Genomic DNA, 13,723 nt, shown 5'->3' on the forward strand with positions numbered 1-13,723 from the left:
TTAGTGAAAGCTCCTGATGTTCCTCTCTTCAACCTCCAAAACAAATTGTGGAAATTAAACCTTTAGGACCAAAATTCAGCACTGGGGTACTGGAAAAAGCAATGATAGAGAAAGGGAATGAAAGAAATGTGAGAACAGACAACAAGGTTTCTGAGTGAAGTAAAGAGATTGTCTGGTGAAAGGAATTAAGTATTACACCTGTAGAACTCTGGTGAATTCTGCTATAATAGTCTGAGTCCAGATCTTGTGTAGTACACAAGAAAGACGGTGCCAGCCTTGTCTCGTACGTGCTTATGTACAATCTTGCAGACAGAGAGGGAATTTTTGCCGTTTTGTTTACACCATCACAATGGATTTGAAATGACACAATAAAGATGTGATCACACTGCAGAGATTTAATTAATTCAGAGTGTTTAACAAAAATATCACAATCATTGAGGAATCCTTCTTCAGTTGTTGCTTGTTTATGGGTCTTTCTGCCTTCAAGTGGAAGGTTGACATTTTTCGACCTAGGGACCACTTTTAGATGTTTTAGGGGTCATGTTTTCACATGTGTGCAGTGTCTGTAGCCCTGTATGCAACAATACATGAGTACCACACATTTAGATCCAGTGCACATTTTCGAGTGGTCTTTTGTTGTGGTCAGTTGAAGACATATCTGTGCAACAATCATGCTTTTTAAGTTTATTGACACCTTGCAGAGCAGGTGACTCATTGGGATAGGAGTTGGATGACCGATATGTAGACCAGATCTTGCTACCTGAAACCTCATCTGCATTATCCCACTCCACCTAGCTGGAAATGAATACTGGACTTGGGTGAAAAAGTAACCTCTGATGGAGTGGTATCCCATCCAGGTAAGTCATAGACTCTCATGCTATGGTATCTGGAGATAATCCCCAACACTAATGGACCTCGGGGCCTGTAAAGGACTTGTTGACATACCAAACTTGCCAGATGGATGGATTATCTTGGCAGAAGTGAAGTGCTCACCAATTTTAACAACAAAATCTCAGAGAAATAAACCTTTTGTGTGCTTAGAAGATCAGTTTTTTACTTCAATCCATGAAAACTGGGGACAAAATAGAAGTGCTGCACTTGTGTTTTTGTTGAATGTAGTTTTTTGTTGTTGTTGTTTCTTTGTGCAGTGAAGGTTTTTTTCTTGAACTAGGTGTCACATAGCACAAGTCCATAGATCAGTCATTCCTGAATATGACACGAAAATACAAGATACTGGGTGGGAATCACCTTCCAATCAGTTTAACAGCATTTAGCTGAATACAGATACGGATACAAATTCTTTATTGTCATTGTTACAAGTACAACAAAAGGTAAGGTGCAAGCCTTTTCAGTGCAGGTATAAACCTGAGTAAACCATACGCAGACTTGAAGGTCTGGAGAAGAAAAGAAAAATAAGCGTAAAATTTAACCGAATGAAAGAGGTATGTCCAGAGAGCAAATTACAAAAAGAGACTGCATGTACAACATAAAAAAGAGAGAGGTATGTACAAAATTGTGGATATTTCAGTGGCAGTGGATATTGAACATTAGCAACTATTGCACTCATTTCAAGTGTGGCATGTGACGTGGCCATTTGGTTCCAGTGGCACTGATAGCGCCAACAGCAGTTGGGTAGAAACTGTTTATCAGTCTATTCGTGCTTGTTTTAATGGCCCTGTACTGTCTGCCTGATGGCAGTAGCTCAAACAGACAGTGGACAGGGTGGGATGAGTCCTTTAGGATGTGGGTAGAGGACACATGGTAGTGTAGCCCTGATGGAAGTAATCAATCACAGGACATGGCCTATAATTGATTATTTGACTTCCATATCATCAATAAAGATCAGTGACCCAGTTCCATTTTCAGCCATACATGCAGATGCCATCACACTGCCTCCATGTTTGATAGATGATGTGGTGTACTTACGATCATGAGTCGTTCCTTTCCTTTTCCATATTCTTGCCATATTTCTGGTACAAGTCAGTCTTGGTTTCATGTGTCCAAAAACTGTTCCAGAACTGGGCAGGGTTTTGTAGATGCTTTCTGTACAAGTATAAACTGTCCTTTGTGTTCTTGAATGTTACCAGTGGTTTGCGCTTTCTCATAAACCCTCAGTATTTTCATTCATGAAGGCATCTGGATAGATGTAAAGTTGTTTGCTTCACGAAAAGAATTATGTAATCAGCCATTTGGTTGACTTCCACGGCCTTCTAGATCTATTGGTGTTACTTAGTTTCTTTTTCCTTCTTTTTCTGAAAATTCTAAATTGCAACACTAGGAATAAACTCTAGACTATTTATCTGCTTAATTTGCTATGAACCAACAAGAGATCACACCACAGTTGACCATGAAACTGCTTTTCAGGCAATTGTTCATTTAGCTGTTGTAACCTCTAATAATACTATTTGCTTTTACACCTATGTTGGTAAATGAAAATTGAGGGACTGTGTATAAAAAATGGCTTTAATTCCTAAATGGTTAATGTGATTTTTTTTTTTTTTTTTTTTTTTTTTTAATGAAAGCTGAAATTCTACACTAGAAGCAAATCTTGAGTGCTTATTTCAGAAGCCATTATATGGAGTCAAAAATACAAAATTGTTACACCTTCAAAATATGTATATGCCTGACTTCATATGCACGCTCCTATTGTGTGCATATACCCTCTCTTAAGGTCACCAGTACTGCAGACTAAAAGTGGCCACATCAGAGGGGTGGCCTTTGTTGAGGGGGAGACAAAATCCAGCATGTATCCAGTACTCCATAACATGTTGCTACAAGCATGAAGTATGTGGAAAAAAATCACAGATTTATTGACTACAATCAGACAAACCATGTCTTCCACTCAATCCAAGTTCAAAACATCACAGCACAAGAATTGTATCTTTTAAAGTCAAAAAATTGATGTCAAATCAAAACAAGATCAGTCCACAAAACAGTTAAACACATCAAACCATCTGATGCCTTGGAAATATCATCCATTACCATCAGGACATGATGCAAAAGTTTCTTCCTGTACTGCATCTTCAGCGTTTGTATGAGTGTTGAGTTGCGTTTTACCAACACTGAAATAACTAAGTAAGTAACTAACTTTCGGGAAACTTCACCTTTTTCATTCAAAAGAATGACTTTCACCTTTTCTTCTAACTTTAAAGCTTTTCTTTTCCAAAATGCAGACATTTTGTCAACAGGAGTCATTTTTCTTTGTTCTTTTGTTTACTGGAGTAATCTTGTATGTTCACATGTGCAGGAGAGTTCTGACGTGACTTCTGTGGGAAAACCCGGTTACGAATGTCCACGGAATGACCACTGTTGAGGTGATTTTCATCCTTTTGAGTGGGCTGCTGGCCACGTTTGAGGGGTGGCCTCCCTCTCTTGAGAGGTGAAATCAATAGAAAGACAATTGTTGCAGTGGAAATGTGGCTGTATACAAGGGGAACCAAAACGGTCACTGGCGAGCGTGTGGCAGCCTGTCGTTTTGTGTAACAGAAGTAACTCGAGGTCAAACGCTGACCCCTACTGCTCCGATTCTACTCCCGAAGCAAACTCGCTCAGTCAACATAGTTGTTAAAATTTTCAGGAAAACAAAAACACACACATACACACATCTCATTGGTATTTATTTTCTTTTCACACCACATATTAAGTGTCACCACCAAACAAACTGTGCTGTCACTTAATCTCATTGTGTACATATGAGGATTTGTGCTGCAGCGAAGATAATGATGATGCTGAATTGCAGCCATCAGTGCTCTGCATCAGTCTGATAAAGCCAAGGACACGTTGGAACACCTAACCACTTGACACAACACAGAAACTCCAACAGCAGCATTGCACAGCAGTTGGTGAAATAGTTACATCGCATGGCAGCATCTGCTATTCTGGGCTCGGTCTGACGGATGTGGATCAGAAGCAAATCTATAGTCGGAGCAGCTTGTCACACAGACATATCATAAAATACGGCTTGTTTCCCCAGATGTCGCTCCATTTGCATACTTTGATGAGCACTGAGCTGTAAAATGTGCCACTAAAGCGAAAGAGCGAAGGAAGCTTTTATTTCTTTTTTCTTCTTCTTCTTTTTTGCAGTCATAAAAGAAGAGAATTTATAAAGAGGCAAATGTCAGCAAATACATTCTTTAGACTAATCTTGAAAACAAAATGTGTTGAGAACCTATAACACACATCTATCTTTTATAATCACTTCTCTTTGTTTTAATTCCAGCTGCAGCATAAATACAAAATGTGCAACAAGCACACAGACACACACAGATGTGTCTCTAATTCAAGGAGGTGCAGAGACAGAAAGCGTGATGTTTCACATCACAGATGTGTGATCACACCTGTGCGTGTGTGTGTGTGTGTGTGTGTGTGTGTGTGTGTGTGTGTGTGTGTGTGTGTGTGTGTGTGTGTGTGTGTGTGTGTGTGTGTGTGTGTGTGTGTGTGTGTGTGTGTGTGTGTGTGTGTGCGCGCGCGCGCATAGTAAAATATCAGTTGATGGAACTGACAAGGATTTCTTATTTTCATGCAACTTGACAGCAGCTCAAAAACCTGCAGGAGGATTTTGTATGGATTTTTATCACCTCCACCTCAGAGATTGTGTTTTGTTAGATTATTAGCAGGATACCAAAGAACAAACGAAGCAGCTTTGTTGCCAGACTTCATGAATAGATTGAGCTTGTCGTGGGAAACACAGCAATTTTGAGACACATCTGGACAAAGAGTCTGATTTTTTTTTCTTTTCTTTTTTCTTCTTATTCATATTCAGAAATATGTTTTGCTAATGAACTGAGTGTGACAAAAACATTGACGTAATTGAGCCTCGTGTGGCAAAGTGGATGCTGCTGATGTTTGGAGGAATTAAACAAATTTGAGCTGTGAAATTTTTAAAGAGACAGCAATTTAAATCAGTTTGAGCCTTGAAATATTGACTAATGTATGTGAAAAAGTGCATCTACTATAATTTCTTTAGTTTTAAAGTAGACCTGCATTGAAATAAATGTGGTCAGATTTCAGAAAGAAATAGCTGATATGTATTTATAAGACCCTTGTGAATGCAGTAAAGTAAATCTGTAAGCCCAAATTTGTAATTCAGCGGAGAAATCTTCGTTTAGAAATGACAAATTTGCAGCTAAAATTTAGCCCTCTGTGAAAACAGTTTGTACAGCCGTATCATTTCCATGACGTCAGGGACAAGACGACGCACTCCTGCCTTCAGTCCGATCCCGCATTGAAATTGATTTTATCTGTTAGTAATGTTACTTATACACGTCCTGGTTTCAACATCCAAAAGTAAGCTGCAATGAATGTGAGATACAGATCTGTGTGCTCAGATCAGCAATGACATCGACAGCGGGCGCCGTTCTTTCTCTCCCACTCTCTGCCTCCGCTACGCTCGCTGTTTTAATGGGAAGCGGCCGGTACACCTATTGCTGCAAGGACAGACTTCTTGCGGCAAAATCCACAGCACCGCACGTCTCGGCAATCGGAGCCCCAGAGCTCCATGGACGCTGAGAGAGGTTTATATATTTTTAATGACTGGGATTCTTTGCGGGTCTCGCCTCCATATCCCGCAATGGTACCGGAGGCGAAAGACAGTAGATTTTCATTGCGACACCACTCAATCAAACGGGCGTATGAAAAAGTCCCCCAAAATAATTTTCAAGCACAAATAAAAGAAATGTGTACTCACCAAACGTGCCGCAAGACAATATGAAGTTTTAAAAAAAGTAGATCCTTCCGTATAAGACACAAAAAAGGTGCAGATGCAAACTGATGTAAATCCACAAATTACAATTGGCGCAATGCATGCTGGGAGAGGGTCTTGTCCGTGACGTCTCGGCAGCGTCCATGATGAGAGGGACAATTTGCGGAGGGCTAAATGTTAGCTGTAAATTTGTCATTTTCAAATGAAGATTTCTCTGTTGAATGACAGATCTGGGCTTGCAGATTTACTTTACTACATTCAGAAGGATCTCATGTGTAAATGTAAGTCATTTTTGTTCAAAAAATCTGACTGCATTTTTTTTCAATGCAGGTCTCCTTTAAACACATTTTTTAAAGTATAACTTAAGCTGGACGTCCGTTTCCGATGGAAGCAGCCCATGACACAAGTGCTTGTTTACATGCCACATGCCAGGGCAATAAGCATAGCTGTACACCTGTCAGAGCTGTGATAATCCCCACCCCCTCACGCTTCCCCTTGTATAGCCACTCTACACCACTGCACACAATAGCTTCCCACTTATCAATGAAATCGGTCACCACTTAATACAATCTGCATTGTATTTTAATTTTAGCCTTTAATTGTAGCCTGGCATCACAATAACTGAGCACTCAAATTAGCACTCAAGCAGCAATGATTTATTGATGTACTAACAAAATCAAAAAACCAAAGCCATCTGTAAATTACATTAAAAGATGCATATTACTCCCTATCTGTACAAATTACATCAGAGGGATCAAGGTGTGTTCAAATGTCACACATTTTTGAACATGTTCAAAATCTTCCCAATTGGTGACAATGTTCAACAATGCTACTATTACCACAGCTTACACATTTTTATGCCTCAAGTGATTGTTTTTTGCACCAAAAAAGTACACAATTAGTTGTCCACAATCAGCAGTAGAAGACTGGCTTTGCAACAGTAATATCATTCAACTGATTGCTGGCTTCTCAAATTGCTCAACTGGATGTGCTTAAATACTGGCATATAAGTTCTGAAAGTAGGAGTGAGTATTTCAAAAACTTTCAACCACAAAACTATCATCACAAATTGTATTTAGATGACACAAAAATATTTTTGGAAAATATGAACAGGTGAAGATGTATGCTAATTTGAAGAGGACAGTTGTAGTTTACATGCCTGGAAGGAAAAGTAGTTGGTCAAATTGTACCCAAATAAATGCAAAGTAATGAAAATAGGAAAAACACAACATGAGCGTGTTTCTCATTTCCACCGACTGTTTAACAGCAACAGGACCTGTGTGACTATAGATGAGCTAAAGATAAACTTTACAGAACATATTCCTTCTAAAGTTACCAAAGCAAATCAAATGATTGGTGTTATTTGGCATACTTTTATTAATCTTGAAAAAGAAAAAATCCTTCTTTCAGGTCAGTACTGAAGTATGCCTCATCAGTTTGGAGCCCATTTTGTACAAGTCATTAGGAGATGACATATCCACCCCAGTCCCCACAAATCAATAGTACAAAGTGTCAGGGGATCACCCCTTATGCTAAATTTGAATGAAATTGGTCAAGTGGTTCTTGAGACTCAACCGATTACTGCGTTTTGGCTCCAATTGCCTTCCTGATTTCAGAGACGATGATATGGGCCCACGTCCCAACAGCCAGAGGCTGTGAGCGTGGACCGGGCCGCCGGGCAACCCGCCCTCGACCGCCACCCAGTCCTGTCTGCACCCGACCCCCGTGGCCCCCTCTGCAGGTGGTGAACCCACAGGAGGGCGGGCCCACGTCGTTCTTTCGGGCTGGGCCCCGTGGGCTAAGGCCCAACCACCAGGCACTCACGCGCGAGCCCCAACCCCAGGCCTGGCTCCAGGGTGGGGCCCCGGCTCTGCCATATTGGGTGATGTCTCGGTGCCTCAAGTGGAGGAGTTTAAGTTTCTCGGGGTCTTGTTCACAAGAGGGACGGATGGAGCGTGAGATCAACAGATGGATTGTGCAGCGTCTGCAGTGATGTGGTCACTGTATCGGACCGTCGTGGTGAAGAGAGAGCTGAGCAGGGGGGCAAAGCTCTCGATTTACCGATCAATCTAGGTTCCGACTGTCACCTATGGTCATGAGATTTGGCTCATGACTGAAAGAACAAGATCGTGAGTACATGCGGCCGAGATGAGTTTCCTCCGCAGGGTGGCTGGGTGCTCCCTTAGAGATAGGGTGAGGAGCTCGGTCACTCAGGAGGAGCTCGGAGTCGAGCCGCTGCTCTTCCACGTTGAAAGGAGCCAGCTGAGATGGCTCGGGTATCTTTTCAGGATGCCCCCTGGACGCCTCGCTGGAGAGTTGTTCCGGGCATGTCCCATCGGGAGGAGGCCCCAGGGAAGACCCAGGACACGCTGGAGGGACTACATCTCGCAGCTGGCTTGGGAACGCCTCAGGGTTCCCCCGGAGTAGCTGGGGGAGGTGTGTGTGGATCGGGAGGTCTGGGCGGCTTTGCCTGAGCTGCTGCCCCCACGACCCAACCTCGGATGAAGCAGAAGAAAATGGATGGATGGATGGATGGATGGAAGTTCATGTGTCATACTATTATTACAGTATATATGTATATATACTGTATATATGTGTGTGTGTGTGTGTGTGTGTGTGTGTGTGTGTGTGTGTGTGTGTGTGTGTGTGTGTGTGTGTGTGTGTGTGTGTGTGTGTGTGTGTGTACATTTTACTTTTTATGGTAAAAGAGGTGGGCGTCTATTTTTAATTTCAATTCAATTTTATTTATATATCGCCAAATCACAACATGGTTACAACAATGTTTCTGTATAGGCTGTCAGTTGTCCAGGTGGTTTCCACAGTAGAGAAGTTTGAATCTTCGACTGGACTGGGTTGCTTGACGCAAGGACGTTTCGCTTCAAATCACAGAAGCTTCCTCAGCTAATATTCTTGCTCTGGTAGTCTGACTTCTGTGTGACCCTTGTCGAGAAGAACTTCAGCCAGATCTGATCTCGGCTAAGGTTACAACAAGAAAAATAGAATAAATACTAAGGTGATCGCCGGCCACTGGCCCTAAGCTTCACTAAAAGACCCAGAATTTAGATAAAGTCGAGGCTGTGACCCGGTTTGTTTCCTAATAAAATGAATTAAAAGAGTAAAAAGCATGCAGCTGCTCTGCTCTGTGTACGCCTGATCCCGTCAGATCTCAGAAGCTAAGCAGAGTAGGATCTGGTTAGTACTTGGATGGGAGACCTCTTTGGAACACCAGCGGCTGTGTGTGTTTCTCCGGGTAAAACTGGAGTTGCGTCAGGAAGGGCATCCGGCATAAAACTTGTGCCAATTACCAATGCGGATCTGGTTGTATCTGCTGTGGCGACCCCGAACAAAAACCGGGAGCAGCCGAATGAACAACTACAAAAGAGTAAAAAGCATAGAAACATACTATGCCAGTATGCTAGCCATACGAAAGGGAAAATAAGTGCGTCTTAAGTCTGGACTTGAAAGTCTCCACAGAATCTGACTGTTTTATTGATGCAGGGATCATTCCACAGAACAGGGGCACAATAAGAAAGCTCTGTGACCTGCTGACTTTTTATTCACCCTAGGGACAAAAAGTAGTCCTGCACCTTGAGAACACAAAGTCCGGGCCGGTACGTAAGGTTTAAGTAAGCCAAGTAGGGAGGTGCCAGTCAGTCAGTTTATAAGCTTCTGCCCAAACCCTTTTGGTCACACAGATTCACTGTTAAATTGTCCTCTTTATGAGTTTTTTGTTATTGTTGAGTCTGTGCGCCGAAATAATTCATTCATTCATTCATTCATTCATTAAAGATTTATGATTTAAAACCAAGTAATAATTTCCAAGTTGCAAAGTCAAGTGTAAGAACACAATCAGTGATCATACAAAAAAATATGTTGAACATTATTAACACAGCTTCTCCCAATGTGCCATCAACAACTGAACTCCTTACCAGAAGTCATCCAGGCACCCAGTGTTCATGTGTTTAAAACCAGACAGATGGACTCATTTCATCTCATTTACAAAGTATTTATCAGGACCATTTGGTTAATTTCTTACCTCCAAAGCATCTTTGACCTGAAAGAGTTTGAGAATTTCTGCTTCCTGGGAACATACAGTTCTGATCAACCACACTAGTTAATTAATGAGTCCCAACTGTCAAGGTCATAGATACATTAAATGTGCAAGTGTAATTGTAACAGATAATAAAACAGGTGCCAAGATACAACACCATCCCAAAGGATTTAGTCTTCAAGAATCTAGACGCGTAACCCAATTTCACACAGGACTTTCTCAGAGGCAGCCAGATCTGATCTGTTTGGCACAAGCTGGATTTCAAATTCATAAATCCATACTGTTATTTGATTATTGAGCTTGTGGAGGAGTGATGAAACAGTGTGTTTGGGAGTGGTCCCTAGCCTGCTATTGAGACATTTTAATGCCAGTTTCGAACTTTGTGATTTTTAGAAATAACATTGACATTTGTGCTGCCTGGATGAACATTTCTCATCAATATTAAAATATATATATATATATATATATTTTTTTTTATTTTTTTTTTTTTTTTTTTTTTTAAGTGTTTGGGTTTCTTTTTTTTTTTTCTTTTTTTTTTGTCTACTTTTTTGGTTTTTGGTGTGTGGCGTCGTGTGGGTGAGCGGTTTTCTGATGTCAATGTTGTGGATCGAGTGGCCCATGGTGGCAGTGGGGTTATGGTATGGGCAGGTGTCTGTTATGGACAAAGAACACAGGTGCATTTTATTGATGGCATTTTGAATGCACAGAAATAACATGATGAGATCCTGAGGCCCATTGTTGTGCCATACATCCAAGAACATCACCTCATGTTGCAGCAGGATAATGCACGGCCCCATGTTGCAAGGATCTGTACACAATTCTTGGAAGCTGAAAATGTCCCAGTTCTTGTATGGCCGGCATACTCACCGGACATGTCACCCATTGAGCATGTTTGGGATGCTCTGGACCGGCGTATACGACAGCGTGTACCAGTTCCTGCCAATATCCAGCAACTTCGCACAGCCATTGAAGAGGAGTGGACCAACATTCCACAGGCCACAATTGACAACCTGATCAACTCTATGCGAAGGAGATGTGTTGCACTGCATGAGGCAAATGGTGGTCACACCAGATACTGACTGGTATCCCCCTCCAATAAAACAAAACTGCACCTTTCAAAGTGGCCTTTTATTGTGGACAGTCTAAGGCACACCTGTGCACTAATCATGGTGTCTAATCAGCATCTTGGTATGGCACACCTGTGAGGTGGGATGGATTATCTCAGCAAAGGAGAAGTGCTCACTATCACAGATTTAGACTGGTTTGTGAACAATATTTGAGGGAAATGGTGATATTGTGTATGTGGAAAAAGTTTTAGATCTTTGAGTTCATCTCATACAAAATGGGAGCAAAACCAAAAGTGTTGCGTTTATATTTTTGTTGAGTGTATTTGAGTGCATACGAGGGAACCTAGAAATAGATCTGGCACGGTATGCCTGCCGGTATGACCTGCACGTGCCACGTATAATAATTTTGAGTTGCGTTGTGCTCCTGAAGTGTGCAAACAAGAAAAAAAAAAGTTCCCTGGAAAGGCGTTCCGTCTGACGCAGGGGACTGCATGGCCCAATGCCAGTGAACTTTGGAGTGAAACTGTCTAGCTGTCGTGCTTAGTGGCCCATGCATACACACACACACACACACACACACACACACACACACACACACACACACACACACACATGGCTGAGTGATAATTACAGCCCCACGTGTGTGCGTGAAGTGCACATGAGGAAAACAGTGCCCCGGTCTGCCATCCAGACATTTGGAGATCGGGCGGTCTGCAGCGCCTTTTATGGCCATCTGACAGCAGTTTGTGTCATTTACATATGATCTGACAGGTGTGGACGAGGCAGTCTGTCTGTGCTGCGACACTGCAGACCACACTTCTTTTCCTCCTGGCTGCGTCGGATTATGGCAGTATTTGTTGTATCTGGCATGCTTACGGCACATTCTTGCTATGTGTGATGGGGGCTTTAGTGTTGACAAAATTGCAAAAAATTTCCTGAAACTATCCAAATTGAATTGGTTCTTAATTGAGCACCCTTCCGCCAGGTTTCATGAACATTAGTCCAGAAGCTATTTTCAGTAATGTTGTTGATCAATGGGCAGTACGGTGGCTTAGTGGTTAGCACTGATGCCTCACAGCAAGAAGGTTGTGGGATTGCTTCCTGCTGTTTCTGTGTGGAGTTTGCATGTTCTCCCCATGATTATGTGGGTTCCCTTGTTCCAGCTTCCTCCCACATCCAAAGGCATGCAGGTTAAGTGAATTGGAAACTTTAATTTGTCCATAGGTGTGCATGCAAGTGTGAATGTTTGTCTGTCTATATGTGGCCCTGCAACAGACTGGTGTCCTGTCCAAGATGTATCCTGCATCATGCTCTATGACTGCTGGGATAGGCTCCAAATCCTCTGTGACCCTTAGATGGAGTAAGTAGGTACTGATAATGGATGGATTGTTGATCAACACTCTGACCTCACAGCAAGTTTGTGACAGCATCACGAAAACCGATTTATTATATTAGTTTGTTGATAACATCATATGCTTTTTTCATATCACGAAAAAAAATCCTTTTTTTTCTTTTTTTTACCCTGTCTGCATATATACTGATGGTAAATGTCAAATGGTAGAACCATTTATATACACATATATGCAATTTATTCTTGCAAGACAGACAGCATGTGCCACAAAAGAGGGTGCCCCAGAACCCCACCACATGGGCCACAGTCCCCCCAAGGGAGGAGCGAGCAGCGGCGGTGACAAGGAGCCAAAGAGCCAGCACGTCTGAACCCCAAGCCTGGGCAAGGAACACTGAGCCAACGAGGGCGAGATCTGGCCCCCAGAAAAGGGGCGGGACCAAAACCCCGAGCCGGGAAACCCAAAGTGAGAGCGGGACAAGACCCTGCCCCCCCGCAGAGACCACACCCCCATCCATCCAGCAGACATCCACCCCCCCCCAGTGTCATCACATGTGCACCACAACACCCCCCCACCCCCCAATGAGCTGCGGCACCCTGGAGCCCACAAGCCCCAGAGTAGGCCCCCGAGACCGCGGTAGAACAGGACATTACTCCATTTTCGTTTGATCATTCATTAATTTTCTGTACCAAAGGTCACAGGGTGCTGGGGTATATCCCAGCAGACACAGGGTAATAGGCGGGGTACACCCTGGTCAAGATGCCAGTCTATCACAGGGCCAACACATTCACACCTGCACGCACACCTATGGACAATTTAAAGTTGCCACTTCACCTAACCTGCATGTCTTTGGAAGTGGGAGGCAGAAAATGCAAACTCCAAACAGAAACGCTCAGGCGGAAAGCGATCCAATAAACTGGTTGCTATGACGCAACAGTGCTAACCACTCAACCACCTTGCTGCCCTCATTTGATTATGCTAGGCTATTTTTGGTAGTGAGAACACCCTGTCAGTGCTTTCTGATGTGTGGGACAGCCCTTTCTAACAAGTTACACATAACCTGTTAACACATGCTGCTACACACACACACACACAAATCTCCCAAACCTTCACACATAAACAGTTGTGAAGTTGTGAGGATCAGAGCCACTCTGTGACTGCCATGCTCTTTTTTACACTTTTTGCTTTTCCTATTAACAGTATTTTTATTGTTCTTTCCACTTTTTCACTTAGTCATAGTGAGTGTGTGTCCTCGCCTTCCTGCTCCCTGTCTTTGTCACACTTTTTCCTTTGTCTCCCCATCTTATCGCCTCTCTTCTCTCAGCACACTTTACTGTCTCCTACTCTGAAGCTGCAGTTTCTACTGACTCTGTGTTCTGGACTGAAACACAACATCCGAGGCTGTGATGTTCAACACTATAATATGCTGAAAACAGAAACTAATATCAACACTGCTGAAGTGGAGAGTGGCAACTAAACTGTCTTATACTATGTAAATAGCAAGGGGAGTGCAACGCTCGTGTGTTACATTTAACACCGCATTATGCAAGCTAGT

The 13,723-nt window shown here is 42.6% G+C and overlaps 1 protein-coding gene and 1 pseudogene across 1 annotated transcript in view; both read left to right on the plus strand.

Annotated features, from left to right (window-relative positions):
• camkvl (CaM kinase-like vesicle-associated, like) overlaps window positions 1-13,723 on the plus strand; it is a 204,586-nt gene that overhangs the window by 138,604 nt on the left and 52,259 nt on the right. The window lies entirely within an intron of this gene.
• On the plus strand, window positions 8,824-8,942 carry LOC117513145 (annotated as a pseudogene).

Source organism: Thalassophryne amazonica, chromosome 6 (genome assembly GCF_902500255.1).
Source record: "Thalassophryne amazonica chromosome 6, fThaAma1.1, whole genome shotgun sequence".
Classification (NCBI taxonomy): Eukaryota; Metazoa; Chordata; class Actinopteri; order Batrachoidiformes; family Batrachoididae; genus Thalassophryne; species Thalassophryne amazonica.